Raw genomic sequence first — 13,385 nt, forward strand, 5'->3', positions numbered from 1 at the left:
ATGCAGTTGTATCAGCATGAATTAATCAGTCTGATGGCCTGGTAGAAGATGGTGTCCCAGAGCCTGTTGGTCCTTTTGCTGTGGTACCGTTTCCTGGCTGGTAGCAGTAGGAACAGTTTGTGGTTGTGGTGAATTGGGTCCCCAATATCATTTGGGCCCTTTTTCCACACCTGTCTCTGTAAATGTCCTGAATAGTAGGAAGTTCACATCTGCAGATGCTCTGGGCTGTCTGCACCACTCTCTGCAGGTCCTTGCGATTAAGGGAAGTACAGTTCCCATACCAGGCCTTAATTCAGCAGTCAAGATGCTCTCAATTGTGTAATTCTAGAAGGTTCTGAGCATTTGGTGCCCCATCCCAAGCTTCTTAAACCATCTGAAGTGAAAGAGGTGCTGTTGTGCTTTCTTTACAACACAGACGGTATGTACAGACCATGTGAGATCCTCGGTGATGTTTATGCCAAGGAACTTAAAGCTGTTCACCCTCTCAACCCCAGATCCATTGATGTTAATAGGGGTCAGCCTGTCTCCATTCCCCCTGTCGTCCACAATCACCTCCTTTGTTTTTGTGACAGTGAGGGAGAGTTTGTTTTCTTGACACCAGTCAGATGTTGTTCAGACCTCAGACAGAGTCAGCAATCAAATAGCTGAGCATGGTGTGATGAATGTGCTGAGCTGTGTATATCACAATGCAAGAAGCATCGTAGGAAAGCCAGGTGAGCTCAGGGCAGGGAATTATGATATTGTAGCCATTATTGGGACTTGGTTGCACTCAACAGTCTGAGGGATTTAGAAGAACAAATTTGTCGAGAGATTGCAGACCATGCCAAGAAACAAAGGTTGATTCAGTAAGTGATTTAACTTTCCATATATTGACTGGGACTCCCATACTGTAAAAGGACTAGATGGGTTTGAGTTTGTCAAATGTGCCCTTAATCAGTACGTAGAATTCCGGACGTAGAAGTGTGCAATAAGCTGTTAGGAAATGATCCAGGACTGGTGGCAGAAATTAGTGATCATAATGCCATGAAATTCAAAGCAAATATGGAAAAAGAGAGGTCTGGACCACGGGTTGAGATTCTAAATTGGACAAAGGTCAATTTTGATGGTATCAGAAAGGATCTGACAAGTATGGATTGGGACAGGCTGTTTTCTGGCAAAGGAGTACTTGGTAATTGGGAGGCCTTCAGAAGTGAAAGTTTGAGGGTGTAGAGTTTGTATGAGCCTGCCAAAATAAAAGTTGAAAGGTAACTGGTGCAGGGAACCTTGGTTTTCAAGAGATATTGAGACCCTGGATATTTTATTCCTCTAAATGCCTCAGACTGTTGGGTGCTACCAAGACTCATTAATGACTACAATATCATATTTCACGCCTGAGCTCATCCGACTTTTTTTTTTAATCATCTTCTGCTGCTTTCTAAAAGTTTCCCAATAGTTTTTGCTCTTTTATTTTCCCTCTCTTTGGCTTTGATGTTGGCTTTGGCTTCTCATTTCAGCCACGGTTGTGTCCTCCTGCCTTTCCAGTGCTTCCACTTCTTTGGGATGTATCGATCACTCAGCTCCTGAATTGGTCCCAGAAACTCCAGCCATTGCTGCTCCGTTGTCACTCCTATCTTTCCCTTCCAAACAAGTTTGGCCAGCTTCTCTGTCATAGAAACATGGAGAAGTTCAGTAAGGAAACAGGCTATTTGGCCCATTTAGTCAATGCCAAAAAAAAACATTTAAGCTGTCTAATGCACCAATCTGCACCGGGACCATCACCCTCCATACCCCTACCCCCATCTGAACTTCTTTGAAATGGTGAAGCTGAGCTCATATTCACCACTTGTGCTGGCATCTCATTCCACACTCTCACGACCATTTCAGTACAGAGCTTTTACACATGTTCCTGTTAAAATTTCACCTTCCCCACTTACCCATGATCTCTGGTTGTCATCTCACCCAACCTCCATGGAAAAAGCTGCTTGCATTTACCCTGTCTATACCCTCATAAGTTTGTATACTTCGAACAAATCCTCAAAGCAATGTATAACCTCCTTGTTTATGTTTGGAGCCTTTTTTAGGTGTACAAGATGATGAGGGGCATTGATCGTGTGGATAGCCAGAGGTTTTTTTCCCAGGGCTGAAATGGCTAACATGAGGGGGCATGGTTTTAAGGTGCTTGGAAATAGATACCAAGGGGATATCAGGGGTAAGTTTTTTACACAGAGAGTGGTGGGTGCGTGGAATACACTGTCAGCTATTTGTGTGAGAGTGTTTCAGTTACTGTGGGGCCAGGAACCCATGCAGCTCAGTGGGAACAGGGAATAATACCAATGGAGAGAGTCAAACTGAGCCAGGTCACAGATTGGAGATGGCAGAAATGCCCCATTCCTAATGAGACAGGAAGAGCATCAGAATTTGATGGTCATTCCAGATACCAGCACTGTGCCCATTTAGAAGATGATTTCTCTCTCTTCCTTGGGTTGAACCTCACAGTAACAGTGTGATGTCAGTTCACACCTTGACAAATCAAGTGATCTCATCTGAAATGTTGTCCTATACCTATTGATCGGTTTTGTAAATCTTTTTTGCAGGTTAAAAATGACGAGGAACTTGTTTCCGGGAATCTCGAACACAACACACCAGTTTTGCTGTCTCTGTCCAGACATTTAATAAGTGGAGCAAGGGATTCACTCGATCATCTGACCTGCTGGCACGCCTGTCATTTTACACAGTGGGGAGCCCATTCATTTGCTCAGACAGTAGGAATGAATCAGTCGGTCATCTCAACTGAAGGTACATCAGCAAGTTCACACTGGGACAAGGACACTCACCTGTTTTGTGTGTGAGAAGGGATTCAGTCGGTCTTCCCACCTGTGGACACACCAGTCCAGCAGACGCTGGTTATATGCTGAATTCTTGGGGAAGGATTCACTCAGTCGTCTAACCTAATGGCACACCAGCGAGTTCAAACTGGGGAGAGGCCATTCACCTGCTCGGACTGTGGGAAGGGATTCACTTGCTTATCTAAACTGAGGGAACACCAGTCAGTTCACACTGGGGAGAGGCCATTCACCTGCTCAGACTGTGGGAAGGGATTCACTTCGTCATCTCATCTGAAGGTACATCAGCGAGTTCACACTGGAGAGAGGCCATTCACCTGCTCAGAGTGTGGGAGGGGGTTCACACAGTTAGCTAGCCTACAAGCACACCAGTCTGTTCACACCAGGGAGAGGCCGTTCACCTGCTCAGACTGTGGGAAGGGATTCGCTCGGTCATCTCGCCTACTGACACACCTGTCAGTTCACATTGGGGAGAGGCCATTCACCTGCTCAGTGTGTGGGAAGGGATTCACTCGATCATCTCAACTACAGAGACACCAGCAAGTTCACACTGGGGAGAAGCCGATCACCTGCTGTGAATGTGGAAAGCGATTCACTCAGTAATGTAACCTTATGTAACTCTCGCTTCGGCTAGCAGCTTAATATAGGGGGTGATAGCCCATCAGCCGGGCGAAACTTATGAAATCTCATTTTGGTGGATGCTGTGTGATGTGTCCTCTGTTACAAATCAGTACTCCGAAATAACAAACAGTACACAATATGTGATTAAATGAATGAGATTTAAAATTCTTACTTTGACTGTAGGGTTAGTAAAGAAAACAAAAAAAAAGAAAATGGGCCCACTCTCTCCATTCACGTCTTCTCATCTCTCCCCAGCAAAAGACCATGAAAATCTCTCTTCCAGACTCGCAGGAAAGAACATTTCCCTCATTGGATAGCCCCACACTCCAAAACCCTGTTATCTCCAGTCGTAACCTAAACATTGCTGCTACAGAGAAACCATTACCTCAGCAGTGAAACACTGCACAGAGGCCGTTACTTTATCAGTGAAACCTTGTTACACTTGTGTTACACTTGTGATACACTACCGGGTTCATACTGGGGAGAAAGTTTCAATAAGCTGCATGCTGGATATTTGTCCATGACTGTGCTGAATGCAATTTCGAGAGTGACTGCCGGTGCTGAACTCTGCAATAATTGCTGCTGCTCCCCACACCCAGTTCTGCACCCTGGTCACTGGGCATAGGAGGAGTTTCATCAGCTACATATTCACCTTTAATGGGATTGGAGTACAATATTTTGGATCTGAGACAAATAAATCAGTTCTATTTTAAACTCTGTCTCTGGTACTTGGTGAATTTATAATACACCTAGTGTATAGTAGAGAGTCGACTCAGGCCGGCTGCACCCTGCCAGTGATTCAGTTCCACGACGGTCCTTTGAAATCCTGCCCTGTTGTTCATCTCTCGCTCTCCCTGTGCTTATGGGTTCCACACAGTCACCACTCTGTGGGTGAAGAGGTTTCCCTTGAATTTTCTGCAGACTGAAGAAGTCGAGCTGACTTCAGTTCTGTCTGAGATGTTCTTTGCCCCTCTTATCTCTGGGCTGAGAAAGAATGACATTGGGAGTTAACCTCCTTATTCAGGGCTCATTTCCACATTATGGGTCATTTTCTGTGCTTCTAAAGGGTTGTTAGAAAACACCACTGTCCTCTAAGGACTGAAAGCAGAATGGGAAACCATCAGTTGGATGTTCAGTGGAGCAGGGTCAGAAACAAGAGGCGGGTCTGCACAGGGCAAAGTTTGGGGCTCTGGACGATGGTCGGGGTAAGAACGTATGATGAGGAGAAGGGAATCAGCAGCGGGGTGTGGCAATGAATGACAGAGTAACAGCATTTGGAAGCTGATTGACAGGGAAAATAATTCGGTTGTCTGACTGATGACACAAACAATACCCGTGGTGAGGGTGTGTTGGGAATGGTTTCATCTATTGAGGGAGTTGTTCCTGCTTGTTTATCCTGTAATATTATATCCGGATGGTTATTATGGATTGTCCTATCTGAAATAATGTATTGATTATCATATAATTTGTCAGATTTTCTGGATCTGGCTTGAATTTATGGTACCTTTATGAATTGATGGAGGGCGTTCATGAGTTTGTATTTTAAAGCAAGATTTTGATGAATGATATTTGCCACTTGATTGTACCTTTGTAAGTAATCAGATTGAGTTAAACTGCTGCAGGATCCTGGAATGTGTTGGATTGTGTCTGGTTTCTATTGGCATTTTCTGCACTTGCTGCCTTGTTTGTTTGTATTTCATGTGTTTTTGATTTTTTTTCTTTTTGGAACCACCTTGTCCTGTATTTCTGCAAAGACCCCCTCTGTTTCTGGGAAGAGGGATCCAACTCTCAGTCAGGTTCTCGATGCTTCCTTGTCACCATCCCGTCTGCTCAGATCGTTGGGATCTCTCCCATGGAGGGTCATACTTCCATAGTGATGTTTCATTTTTCTGATTTGACCTCTCATTGAAGTTTTCTGGTCTGTATTTCTTACACGATTGCATAGACACACAGGGAGTGATGAATCCTGTTCATTTTTGATGAAAATATATACGAGGGGTGATTGATATGTTCGCAGCCTCGGGTAGGAGTCAGTTTTAGAAAACCAAGCACATTTATTTTTCAACATAGTCCCCTCCTACACACTTAGTCCAGCAGTCGTGGAGCACACGGATCTTGGACCTCCAGAAAGTGTCCACAGATGGGCGATTGATGAGTTTATGGCCTAAGCTGGAAGGAGATGAGTTATAAAGCTCTCGTTACATGCACATGCAGGTCAGCTCTTTGAGTGATTATGCGGAAAGTTTGAAGTTATTAACTCATTTCCTTCTACCTTGGGCACAAACCTGTCAATTACCCCTGATGAGTTCTTATCTTCAAACTTTCTGCATAATCACTCAAAGAGTTGAACTGCATGTGCATGTAACGAGGGCAGTAGTACTCATCTCCTTCTACCTTAGGCCATGAATTTATCAATCACCCCTCGTACTTAGAAGTTTTATCTGACTGTGGTGTGATTTTTTTAAATGTGTGTTATTTCACTTCCTTCTGTCCAAGGTAGTGTTAATCTAAGTGGGATTGAGTGTAAATAGTCTTTTCTAAAGTTTTCCAAAGTTCTTATTTATCTTTATAAATTTTACTGATTGAAATGGGACGAAGATATTTTCACTTTAAAAAAGCTAATGTTGGTATTGATGAAAGTGTTTATTGCCTTCGTTGTATTTGGTAACTATTGAGCTCTGTTTGGCAGGGTTTTTTTAAGCCTTGAACTAAATTTTGTCGAAGGTTTTCCCTATTTCACACTCCTTTCTATTTTCTTTGCTTGTTGATATTCCAGATATGTGGGTATCAAGAGTCCCGATGAAGGGTCTTGGCCTGAAATGTTGATTCCCATGCATAGATGCTGCCTGACATGCTGAGCTCCTCCAGCACTTTGTGTGTAGTTCTCTAGATTTCTAACATCTGCAGGTCCTCTTGTTTCCCAGATGTTTCTTGACAGAACAAGCCAAGAACAAGCTGGTAGTGGGGTTGTGTGGATCTGTTGGTAAAATATTAAATAAAATCATTAGAAAGAGGTGGCATAGGGTTGGAAGGTGTAGAATCTGTGGGTAGAATTAAGGAACAGCAAATGTAAAAAAAATCCCTAATGGGAATTGTATAGAGACTCCCAAACAGTAGTAAGTATATGATCCACAAATTACAATGGGAGATAGAAAATGCATGCGAAAAGGGCAATATTACAACAGTCATGGGGGATTGTCATGCAGGTGATTAGGACAATTAGGATGGTGTTGGTCTCAAGAGGAGGAATTCCTGGAATGCCTACAAGATGCTTTTTTAGTGCAGCTTGTGGTTGAGCCCACTTGGGGATCAGCTACTCTAGATTGGGTGTTGTAATGACGCGGAATCAATTAGCTTAATTCAAAGAACGCCTCGGGGCAAGGGATCTTTATATGATCAAATTCACCCTGACATTAGAGAAGGAGAAGCTAAAGTCAGATGTGGAATAAAGAGAATTAGAGAGGCATAAGAGATAAATTGGTCAAAATTGATTTGCAAAGAACACGGGCAGGGATAAAAACAAAGCAGCAATGTCAGGAATTTCTGGAAGCAATTCAGAAGGCACAGGATATATACAGTGGCAAGCTCATGTTTGGGGACCCCTGGTTAAATTTTGTGTTACTGTGAATAGCTAAGCGAGTAAAAGATGACCTGATTTCCAAAAGGCACAAAATTAAATATGGTACATTTCTTTAATATTTTAAGCAAGATTACATTTTTATTTCCATCTTTTACAGTTTCAAAATAGCAAGAAAGGAAAAGGGCCCGAAGCAAAAGTTTGGGCAACCTGCATGGTCAGTACTTAGTAACACCCCCCTTGGCAAGTATCACAGCTTGTAAACACTTTCTGCAGTCTTTCAATTCTACGAGTCTTTCAGTTCTTGTTTGGGTAAATTTCTGGGTTCAGTCATTAGCAGCAAAGCACTGACTGTGGAAATTACAGATCAGAATATTATTAGAGTCACAGAGCCCAGAAGCACTGAAACAGGCCCTTCGGCCCTTCCAGTCAATGCTGACCTGTTTATGTTTTTACTGCCTATTTCCAACTACCTGCACCATAGCCTCCATACACCTCCCATCCATGTCATCACCCAAATTTCTCTTTAGTGTCTAAATCGAACCCACATCCACCACTTCTACTGGCAGCTCATTCCACACTCCCGCCAACCTCTGAGTTAAGAATTCCCCTTCAGACTCCCCTAAAAGAATTCACTTTCACCCTGAACTTATGTCCAATGTGGGGGTGAGAGGGAGGACAGGGCAGAGAGGTAAGACAGTAAGGGGATAGTAATGTTGCTTCCTTACAGCAAAACTAACCCTCTCACTGTGTCAGAATCAGTGATTAAATCCGGCTCCAAACACTGTGCTTTCATCCCTGCACATTGTAACTTGAACCATCTCACTGAGGATCTGATAGAGACACAACCCCTGCCCTCTGCACGTGTGATCACATCTCCCCTGCTTCTGACATTTCAAATACCCTCAGAATGGTTTTCTGATTCAGTCTGAAGGTTATGGTACATTCAGCTCGTCATCAGACCTGACAAACCATGTCTTCCCACAGCTGGTTCCACCTGTTGGTGTGTCCTCTTTCCTCCACCTCCAGGGAAGCTGCATCTCCACACAAACTCCTCACTTGAGATGACTGTCTGTACCCGTGACACAGGAAATCACATCACTGTCTCTCTCCTGATACCATCCGGGAAGCGGTACCGCAACATAAAAGCCAGGACCAACAGGCTCCGGGACAGCTTCTTCCACCAGGCCGTCAGACTGATGAACTCACGCTGATTTGAGTGTACTCTATATTACATTGTCTGTTTTATTTATTATAAACTATTATAAATTACTATGATTGCACATTGCACATTTAGATGGAGACGTAATGTAAAGATTTTTACTCCTGATGGATGTAAGAAATAAAGTCAATTCAATTCAATTCCTGATCCCGTGTCTGAGCTGCTCGCCTCCGGATATCCTCCGTCAACAAGCTTCGTTCTCAGTCACCATCTGTCAGATTATAAAAACAATTAAAACGATCTATCAGACAGCTCCTGTACCCCTCCACCCCTGTTAAAACTCTCTGCTCAGCCCCTTCCCTATTCCCTTTCCCTTTCAGACTCTCGATGTGCCAGCAGATCCGAATTCACCGTGTGGACATTTCTACCCCACAGGAGGCTGTACAAACCCGTGTCCTTCTCTGATGCACAGCTCAGTCACCCCAATCCCTGTCTGCACTCGCAGCCCATGACGGTGACAGCTGTCCTAGACTCTGTAACTCACAATCTTGTAACACAGAATCTTGTTCACAGCAAGTTTAGACAGTCATTAATATGAAGAGAGAATTGTTGTTTCCTGAAAGGACAGGCGAGCGAAGCTGTCTGATCCAATTCACCAGATGGTCCGGTGTTTACAAGTTAATGTGTCCCGGGACCCACTCATAACCCCGACCCACACAGACAGACAGACAGACAGACAGACTGTCCCTTCGCCCCAAACCCCCTGCAGAACCACAAGGAATTGATCCACGGCCCGGGCTCGGTCGCAAAGTGAAAACCGGGGCTGAGGAGAGCCCGGAGACAAACACCCCGCTGCCCACTGCACCAACAACACGGCACAGCCGGACACATCTCACAACACCGGATCCGCTCCCGATGAAACCCGAATTTAATTTTGTTGTTCCAGATCGGACCCAACAAAAGGTGTTTTAAAACTGAAGCGCTCCCCCTCACGTGACGTCACACAGCAGCCCCTCCCCCACGCCTGACGTCACCCATGGACTCCCCGTATCTGCATCTGCTGTCACGAGCATGGTGCCTTACGTCACACACGCGCTGCGGTGCTCGAACTTTTTCGGTTTAACGGCTGAGCTACTGAGCTCGAGCCACGCCCCCCCCCCCCAACAGTCAACAGAGGAATTGAACTGATGCCGAGCTGCGCTATTCCCATTGGTGCGAAACGATGTCAATCACTGATTACACCCAATAGTGGAGGCGGACCAGCCGAGAGGGCGTTACCCCGTCTCCTGCTGTAAGATCGAACAGCCCGTTAAAGCGGAAAAAAAATCTTAAAGTAAATGTCCGCTTTCTGATTTATTTCCATTTCCCTCCGAGGGAAGTTGGGGCGTTTGTGAAGCGTCTCCTGCGGCCGGAGTCTGATGTATCGCTGAGAGGTAGGAGGAGACCGCTCGGCCCGTCGGTTTGATGCCGGTTCCCCGGGGAGGGAGAGGATGAAGACGGTGAGAGAGGGGGCGGACAGGATGTTTGTCCCGGTGGGGACAGGAGGGGCTCATCTGTGGAAATGTCTGAGCCCACGGTGGTGGCGATTCACCACATTGGGGGCAAACACCGGCAGACTGTTGCCCTGCAAGCGGGGCCGATGGTCCGGGCAAAGTGACAATTATTTGTGTTTTGTTGAGACTGTACCGGGAATATGGTGTAAAATCCCGCTCCCCACACTAACACGGGTCACACAGACCAAAGAACAAACTGCCGGAGGAACTCAGTGGGTCGGGCAGCATCTGTGGAGGGAAATGGACCGTCAACATTTCGGGCCGAGACCCTCCCTCTGGACTGAGAGTGGACGGGAAATAGTCCGAGAAAAGAGGTGAGGGGTGGGGATGGGGCAAGAGCTGGGGAGTGAGAGGTGGGTCCAGGTGAGGGGGAGGTGGGAAGGTGGAAATAGTGACAGGGGTGGGAGGTGAGTGGTTGGGGCAACACGGGGCTGCAGAAGATGGAAATTAATTCCATAGAGGGTTAACAGAGAGGTTAGAGAGTATTTGTTATAGAGAGTGCAATGAAGATTCACCAGACTGATCCCTGGAGTGGTGGGTCATCATATGAAGAAAGATCAAATGTGATAACCCTTTCATTTGGAGAATTGAGGACTGAGAGGTGAACACATTGAAATGCACAACATCATTACCGGTTGAACCAGGGATCCCAGTCTCTGAAAAAGGGGGTGGACTGTCCGGGACTGAGATGAGGGGAAATGTCTCCACTCCGAGGGGGGTGAATGTCTGTAAATCCCCACCACAGAGGCCGGTGAAGATTCGGTGATCGTCCTCACATAAAACAGAGGCCGGCAGATGTGTGGAGACTGAAGGGATCGAGGAAATGAGGATCAGGCAGAAACATGTGGCTGAGATGGGAGAGCAGCCATCATTTTGTTGATGGTTAGAGGGGCTGAATGGCCACCTCCTGCTGTTTCTCACTTGATGTTTCAGTGTTACTGTCCAGTGAGGCTGGAGGAATGTGAATAGAAATGAGTGTTTTTAAACACAGACTGATTTAAATGAAACCTGCACATTTCCTGTTTGGGTCTGAATTGTGTGTTGGATCGGGATGGGAATCGAACCCGTGACTCTGTGACCTGGAGGTGGAGGGACAGGGAGAGGGAAGATATGGAGGGAAAATCTAAATACGTGTCTGGTGTAAATATGGAATAATGTGGAAAATGTGGCGGATGGGTTGGGCAGCGGGTGAGGGGCGAGGAGCAGAGTCACCTGTTCAGGTGGGAGACCCTCCACCCGTCACCTGATCCCGTTTCCTGTTCACGTTTTCCCACAGATCTGCAGCATCTGCCGGTCACTGCTCTACGTGTACGTGTTGTTACGTACCCCGTAACTGGGTTGCCAAACCAGCAGAAATGGACCACTTAGTTGGAGTCTGGTTTAACAGAAATTAATAAAGGTTTATTGAAGAAATAAGTGACACATTACTCTAATCATAAGGTTATAAATGCAAGAGGTTAGCAATGATAAAACACACACATGTACACAGAACTAGGGTAATAGGAATCAACCAAGCTCTATTGCAGTCTAGGGGTAAAATGATCAGTCTTAAGTGACACAGAGTTCAGTTCAGTTGAGTACAGTTCGCAGCAATCGCTGTTGTGCCATTAGAGAGAGGGAGAGAATATGCAAATTTCCTGATTCAAAACAGACCTTTGATGCTCCTCACAGTTAGCTTTCGGGTGAGCCCTTTTACAGTCTTCTGAGGTCACCGACTGTGACCCGTCCGTTCCGGATACGATCGTCCTTCCGCGGTGAACCCGGCACCCAGGCAAGGGCGGACATAAACACCAGGTTCCCGCCGATTGTACCTTTTCACCCTGTCAGTCTATGGTTGGTTCCCTCGAACCAGACCTCCAACTCGCACCAACTTGTGGGGGCACACCGCTCTTCCAGGGTCTCGTTGTCTCGTGATCTCGTGGCGTGTGTCTTGCCTTAGCGAACCTGTTCTTTTTATCCCCCTGCTGGGGTATCGCCTGTCCATCAAACTTCAAACAGTTCAGGTTCAAAGCAACCGGTCTGTCAATATCTGAAAGGTGTTTCTTTCTCGTTAATCTCTGTCTTCTCTCTTATTAGCATTTTGAATATTTCTCCATTGTCTCACTTAACTCTCTTTCATTAACATCAATCTTCTGATATCTTGGTTTTCCGTCACAGTGTAGCTTCATCTTCCTCCCATTCAGACAAGGCAGTGAGATCCGGATCTGTCATGTCCTCTCGTTGTGGGTGGACAATATGTTTTTATCTGCAATATTTTCAGCATGTTTCATTCCACTGTTTTTACCTGCTGAAGTGCAGCCAATGTTTCTGGATCTATGACCCATTTATGTGAGAATTAGCCTTTTCTATTTATCTGAGCTTCTCATAAATGTGTACAGTTTAGTTAAGCTTCACTCCAGAATTTCCAAGGCAACAACCCAGTCAGTCAAATAGTTCCACACAATTAAAATAGTTTATTACATTTTTTTATTTTTTTTATTTCGTAATACATAGATTCTACTTATGTAATTTAATTATTTAATACGTATATTCTTATTTTAAATCAGAATTGTTAAAATCTATTGGTATGAATTTGGTTCTATTGCTGCCGCAGAGACAATGAATTTCATGGCATTTGCCGGTGCTATTAAACCTGATTCTGATAATTGGTATGGGAGACCCACCACTGGTCACCTGATCCCAGTTACCGCAGATCGTAACGTGAGATTGAAGCCTTTTCTATTTATCTGCATTCCTCAGAAATGACAATAGTTCAGTTAAGTTTCCTTCTGTGGTTCCAAAGCAGAAGCTCAGTCTATCTAATATTTCAGCACAATTAAAATGGGGAATTTGTTTGTTATCATCACGTACTGAGCTACAGTGAAAATCTTGCCTGGCGTACCATCCACACAGATTGATACATTACGACAGTACATTGAGCTGATATACGACAAAACAATAACTGTAACAAAGCATTATGGCTGCAGAGAAAGTGCAATGCAGATAGACGTATGTGTACGGTCACATCCATTTACATCCATTTACTGCGCAGGAAGGATAAATGTTAAAATCCATCTGTGGGTCGTCAGTGGTTGACTTAGTTGTCAACTGCACCGCAGGAACAACTTTACCATCTGCCAGGTCGTTCCCTAACAGCAAAGTAACATCTTTCGCCGGTAAACTGGAGCATAATCTGATCTTAGCAGGTCCAAAAACCAACCCTGACTGTAAAGTTACCTTGTGCAGTGGCACAGAAACCATGCCACCCCCAATGCCTTTCATAAGATTTACCTCACTAATGTTAAGTCTCATCACCAAACTTTAGAACGCTGTCTAACGTAAGTGACTGAGAAGCCCCAGTATATCGAAGAAATTTTCATAGGTATCAGGGTTGATCCTTCCTTTACTAGTACAAACCCATCTGGCATAAAATGATCGAATCCCTTCTTCACTTGGTCAGACCTCTCAGTCCTTAACTGAGCCTCAACAGAATGTTCAGAACCCTGTGGGTTTATAGGTGCTTCAACATGCTGATCACAGGCATTTGGGACTGCCTCCTTTTCCTTTTTCTTCTTCAGGACAGAACAATTAGCCATCTTATGACCAGCTTTCTTACAATAGTAACAAGTAATACCAGAATATTTCTCTTTCAACTGCTTCCCTTCATCCTT

This window comes from Mobula birostris, chromosome 13, assembly GCF_030028105.1.
Source record: "Mobula birostris isolate sMobBir1 chromosome 13, sMobBir1.hap1, whole genome shotgun sequence".
NCBI classification, from domain to species: Eukaryota; Metazoa; Chordata; class Chondrichthyes; order Myliobatiformes; family Myliobatidae; genus Mobula; species Mobula birostris.